The sequence below is a fragment of the Plecotus auritus genome, assembly GCF_963455305.1.
Source record: "Plecotus auritus genome assembly, chromosome: 2".
Classification (NCBI taxonomy): Eukaryota; Metazoa; Chordata; class Mammalia; order Chiroptera; family Vespertilionidae; genus Plecotus; species Plecotus auritus.
Window position 1 is genome coordinate 96,426,662 of NC_137771.1, and position 6,824 is coordinate 96,433,485.

The window sequence follows — 6,824 nt, forward strand, 5'->3', positions numbered from 1 at the left end:
CCTCCTCCCACAGTCCCTGCCTATCTGAGGCTTTAGTAGCAGGTGATGTCGGTGCTTCCGGCCCCATCTGAGGGCCTTCGACACTGAATGTTGGTGCCAGAGTGTGAAAGACCAGCTCCCTGGTCTGAAGTTGAGATTAAGCAGCACCTACACCTCAATTCCCCCTGCAGGATGGGGCTGAAGATGCCTTTTGTGGAACTTTTGCCTGAGATCACAGCCTTGGGGGGCCTGCCTTCCCCATGCCCCCCACTCCCTTGCAGGTCATCCTGAGATCACTTCCTTAACAGACCTCTTCTGAATCCTGTCTCAGGGTCTGATTCTGGCCCCCCCCCCCGATCTTAAACCCTCAGAGCTGCTGGTCTGGTCTGTCTCAGCAGCCTCTTAGTTGCTCTCGAACGGCAAGTGTTTCTCCACTGCAGTCCTTGTACCCACTGTCTGAGCACTGAAGACATCTGATGCCTCCCTCACTGCCCCCGCCCCCCAACCCTCCGGGACAGATAAGCCAAGGTTCACATCCCCTAGGTCCTAGGGCCTAGGATGATGCATGTTGAAATCTTCAGTGGCTGTGACTTACACTCAATATACTGGTTCTTGTTGATTTAGCTGCTCTTCATGCCACTCTTTTAACTCTCCTGCTTATTTGTAAATGGATAAAATGGAATAGAGTTAAAAGTCTCTACACCATTCATTAGGGAAATGTAAATCAAAACCACAATGAGATGGTCATTATCACAAAGACAGAAAATAATTAGTGCTGGCTAGGATTTGGAAATATCAGAAACCTGGGCACTGCTGGTGGGACTATAAAGTGTTGTCATTGCCACAAAAACAGTTTGGTGGTTCCTAAAACAATTAAGCTTAATAGAATTACCATATTACCACAGCAACTCCAGTTCTGGGTATATATCCCGAATAGTTGAAAGCAGTCTCAAGCAGATATCTGTACACCCATGTTCATAGCAGCATTATTCATAACAGCCAACACAGGAAGCAGCCCACGTGTTCACTGATGAATGAATGAATGAAATGTGGTCTATCCATACAGTGGAAGATGATTCTGCCTAAAGAGGAAGTTCTGACACGTGCTATAACTTGGATGAGTCTTGAGGACGCTATTCTCAGTTAGATAAGTCAGTCACAAAAGGGCAAATACTGTATAATTCCACTGATATGAGGCACCTACAATGGTCATATTCATAGAGACAGATAGTAGAATGGTGGGTACCAGGGGCTGAAGGGAGGGGAATGGGCAGTTAGTGTTTAATGGGGACAGACTCAGTTTTACAAGATGAAAAGAGTTCTGGAGATGATTATGGCGATGTTTGCACAACAATGAATGTATTTAATACTGTTGAATTGTACATTTAAAATGCTTGAGATAATAAATTTTATGTGTATTTTACCATGAAAAATTGGAAATACAATTTCTAATATGCTATGCAAACCCTTCCTGAGTTGCTCTCAGTCCAACTACTCAGTCTCATTCCCTCTCTTTCCCACACACCTCACACCCTAAGGTATGGGTTTACAAGCCATTCTGTGAGGTGCCCTTCACTCTCCCTGCTCTGGGAAACACCCCACTCCAGGAAACCCCTCCTCCCTCCCCTCCCCCCTCAGCTCTGAAAGGCTCTGTTTCCTGTGGCTCACCTCTGGTCTCACCCACACTCACTCCAGGAAACCTCGATCCTGTCGCCACCCCGGGGCGCAGCTGCTCAGACCTGTGGGCTCCTTCCCCACCTCACTGCCATCACAGGGTGTGGCCAGCCCTGGTGACCTGGGCCTGTGGTCGGCTCTCATGCCTGCTTGCATATGCGTGCAGGTAAGGGCACATTTATTTGTCCTTCCATTTCTATCCATGTGCAGAGCTCCTAGAACACTCCATGTGCTCGGTCAACATCTTTCAGATGGAAGTGGATTAGGGAGACCCAATGAACAGTCAGGGCTGAGATTGCCACCATATCCCTGTAAGGCCATAAGGCCACACAGTGGTACTGTCAGATGGGTAGACAGCTAGCCAGGGCCCCACCCCACTGTCCCTCTAAGCCCTGGCCAACCTGGTCCCTCTCCCATCACCCCAGGTCTGTCCATGAGCCAACATCTAAAGGGTGACCCCAGGCACAGCGGAGAGCCCCAAAGACCCCATCAACACTCAATCCCCTCCTTTGATGCCCATGCTCCGCATGTTCTTGTGTGTTTTGTGGTAAAAGTTCATTTGTGTTGGTTTCAGGTAAGAATAAGCAGAAGAGAAAATAATTCCTGCTAAAAGATCCTCAGGTTCAGAATTGGCTGGCTGGAGCCTTTCTGGCCCTTTTGCCACTAACCAGCCTTGAGCCCCTGGCGGGTGAGTTTGAGATACCCGAGTGCTCCTGTGAGAAGGGTGAGGGGGCTCTGGCAAGAAGCAAAGAGTGGGTGGCAGCCTCCTGGGCACCAACGTGCTCCTGGCTCGCTGACAAGGGGGAATGATTCACACGGGCTGTGGGGAGCTTTCCGCCCAACACCCACTAGGACAGCTCTGAGAGCTGTCTGCAGCTGAGCACTGGAAGGAGCTCGCCCTGTCCTAGGGCAGACTGCGGTCCCGTCCGAGCTGACCTGGCAGCGTGTTTTCACGTACCACCAAAGTGGCGGTATTTTTCCCGGCAGCACAGAAATGATGCATACTTAGCAGTCTGAGAAGGAGATCATTGCTGAAGATTACCCTCAAAGGCAGACACCCTGAGCAACTTCAGGCAGGTCTGGACATGCAGGATTTGAAGCAGAGAAAGGTAAAGGTAGTTTACAGGATTAAGTAAGACACAGATCAGTGCAATTTGTCAGATATTGTGATATTGCTTTTCATGCTAATTTTTACATAGCAGAGGTGATTGGGGGCTGGGAACCTTTGCTGGGGTGAGGGGAATGACATCACATCCAGTGATCAATGCCACAGCCCACAGGAGGCCTTATGTTGATCACCCAAATCTTAGTTCATTTAAGAGGACAGGACGACTGGTGTCAGAGCTGTGGAAAATCCGAGACATAAAGTGTCCTGGATGGATGAAAAATAAGACATTAGCTGCCCTGTGCAGGTACACAGACTAGGGGCAGTTCAGGCCTTGATGTGTGCATAAAAATAATAAATTAATGCAAAAGTAGTTTCAAAAGTAGACACGAATTTCAGTTATGTGTAAGGGAATGAAAGTCGAAATCACCTCACGGTAGGCTGGCCTGGGCTAAATTAAACACATGTCACTTCTCCTCCCCAGCAGGAGAGCTCACGTGTCCGCGTGCGTGCTGTCTATCAGCACTTGGCCGAGCGTGCAGCAACACATCCTTGCTGATTTCATCGCGTTTTGTTTTCTTGGAAGGAGCTTCAAGCCGCTGCATGAAAACTACATGGTAGTGGTGGGGAAAAGAAACAAACAGAAAAGGCAGCTTTCTTGATTAGCTTTCAGTGGTTGGAGGGAGGTATCGTGGGAGTCTGAAACCATTTCTCCTGCTTTGCTGGCAATTGTCAGTTATCCATCTATTTATTTGGAGGAGGAAAGAGTTGACAGAAAAGGCTCTCTCCTGAATTCTGTGCTGTTGAATAAAACAGTGCATGGAGAGAAGCGGAATCCATTGAGAGGACGGGCCCAGAGCACTCTAAACCATCACACCTGCTCACCCTCGAACAGAAGCTCCAACCACCAGCTGCTTCAGTGCCCGCAGCATTGGCAGCACCTCACCAGAGAGGAGAGACCCTGACGCAAGTGTGACTCTGTGCGTTTGGCTCAGGTTGCCGGGGAGCTGGCATGGACCCCAGAGAAAACTCGCCCAACAGGAACCCACAGTGAGGAGGTTGTTTGACATGCAGCGCTATTCTGTCTTCCAGAATGTGGGCACTTCGGCAACATTTACTCCTTAGAATTCCCAGGCTGTTTCACAGTCCTTCTCACTATAACCTTTGTCCACTTTCAAAGGACAGCATGCTTGCCTGGGACGCAGAGCTGACCAGGAAGGCAGGCCCAGAAGCTCAGGGACACATTGCTCTGGGTGGGTGTGCTGTGTGTACAAGCACATGTGTGTTATGGGCGTGTGTGAGGACACCATGCATACCCCAAGGTCCATCAGCTCTTCTGACGCCACCTCCTGCCTCACCCAGATTTTCTTCCTCCCATTCCTCTCTCTTAGACAATATTTTTAAAAAATATATTTTATTGATTTCAGAAAGGAAGAGAGAGGGAGAGAGAGATAGAAACATCAATGGTGAGAGAGAATTATTGATCAGCTGCCTCCTGCTTGCCCCCCACTGGATCAAGCCCACAACCCAGGAATATTCTCCGACTAGAAATCGAACCATGACCTCCAGGTTCAAAGGTCAATGCTCAACAACTGACCTACGCTGGCCCGACTCTTAGACAATGTTTTAACTAGTGTCTTGAATTTCAAGTTTCAGTGAGCAAAAAAGCTCAGCATCTCAAACTCAGCTGAGCCGCAGACAAGCCTCTCCCAAGTGCACCCCCTCCCCACTCCCACCTCTGTCACAGGAACCACCACAGTGGGAACAGAGTCACAGCCACTGTCATCCTCTCCCAGGCCCTGCACCTAGTTAGCGCCAGGTGCTGACATCAGTCCCTTTTCTATGGTCTCTCCTGGCCCCTGTCCTCTTTCCCACTGGTACTGTCTGCTCTCTCTCCCCCACAAAGCCTCCCACACTCACTAAAAGCTGTCCCCAATAACACCTCCTGAACGCCACGACCAGGTACCCATCAGGGCAGGTTTGGGCCTGTCATGCATGCACCGAACACACATGTGTATGCGCATGCAAATACACACCCAACGCACACACAGCCCCTGCCCCGGCCACACACACACAGCACCACACACAAGTCTACAGACTCTGGTCAGTTCTCCATAATACTCAGAATAACATTCTAAACAATGCCCACCCTGGCACAAAGGCCTCCCCCGTTAACTCCCACCCTCTCCCTCAGCCTGTGCCCCGCCAACCCCCTGCTCCAGGATGACACACTCAGGGACTATGTCAGGGGTGGGCAAACTTTTTGACTCGAGGGCCACAATGGGTTCTTAAACTGGACCGGAGGGCCAGAACAAAAGCATGGATGGAGTGTTTGTGTGAACTAATATAAATTCAAAGTAAACATCATTACATAAAAGGGTATGGTCTTTTTTAAAATTTATTTCAATAGTTTTATTCATTTCAAACATTTTAACAAGAAGAATGTAAACACTAATTATTATAATTTGAAACTTCAAAAAATGGAGGAATCATAGCACAATAACATACCTTATATTGAAGATGGCAAAGGCAAAATAAAATTGCCTAACAAAGGAAAGGTACAAAAGCCTTTCAAATTAAACTTAAATATAATAAAATAATTTAAAACTAAAACAAATAGAAAAGAACAAAATGTGTAAACAGTAAATTAAACATTTTCTTTAGTGCAACTTCCAAATTATGCCCGGGACGTAGATGTAGATGGCAATGTAGACTGGGTTGAAAGGTTTTTGGTCTTTAAAACATCAACTTCAGTGGGAACAGTGTTGTTGGTCTCCTTTTTAGCTAATGCTCTGATACTGTGCTCTCCAGGGGCATGTCTCCCTACATCACCATGATAACGTGTCTACGCATTCCCAGGGTGATGTCGGGGACGCGTCCGCGGGCATTACAAGGAACCTCTGGAAGATTGAGAGGTTGTTCCTTCTACTGAACAGGTGGATATAAATCCACCCACTCAGAAGAAGGAGCTGTGGCCGTGTTTCCCGACGTTGCCATGTTAACACTGCTGCTGGTGAAGGAGCGGAGGGGAGAGCAAGAGAACCCTCCGCTCTTTCGGCTCCGCGGGCCGGATAGAATAGCCGAACGGGCCGGATCTGGCCCGCGGGCCATAGTTTGCCCACGGCTGGACTATGTGAACAAGCTCATCATTTGTAGTGGAAAGAAGTTTTCAATCCAATATTTTGTGGTTATTTATCTGTTCTGTAGACAACAACAAAAGACATACCACATATATAAATACATTTAAGAACTATAATCTCTGTCTCTATCTCTATCTCTATCTCTAGCTATCTATATCTGAAGAAGGAAAAATTATGCAAATGCTGGCTTTTTGTCCTTGTAACCTTTGGAGTGAAGTCGGAGTGAGGCTCTGTAGGACGTGGAAGCTGATCCAGCAGGTCGCCTTTGGCGTCCCTATCACAGCTTTTAGCACACCAGGCTATAATCCCTGCTCTGCTTCTCTGTCTCCAACCGACTGGATGGAGATTCCTCTGGGGTAGCAGCACGGCCTCACCTGTTCTCAGTGTCAGCAGGGAGCCAGCTCTCAGGAAGAGTGCAGCAGGGCTGGGGTCCCTGTGATCTCCTAATGAAACAGGACTGGGTACTTCTATACTGGAGACGGAGGGCGCAGCAGTGTGCTCAGCAGTGTGTATGAGATGCCATACCCCCCACTTGCAATTGGCTTTTTTTTTCTTTTTTTTAATTTCAGAGAGGAAGGGAGGAGAGATAGGAACATCAATGATTAGAGGGAATCATTGATTGACTGCCTCCTGCATGCCCCCTACTGGGGACTGAGCCCACAACCCGGGCATGTGCCCTAGACCAGAATTGAACCCGGGACTCTTCAGTCCTCAGGCGACACTCCATCCACTGAGCCAAACCGGCTAGGGAGCAAGTGGCTCTTAAAAGCAACTTGCAGGTACGGTCCCAAAATCCTGCAGGCAAATTTTTTTTTTTTTGGGGGGGGGTATGCATGGTTTCCTTAAGCCATTCACACCACTGTGGACCCTTGAAGACGCATCATGTCCCAACACATTCCCTGTGGAGCTTCCCACAGCATCCAATG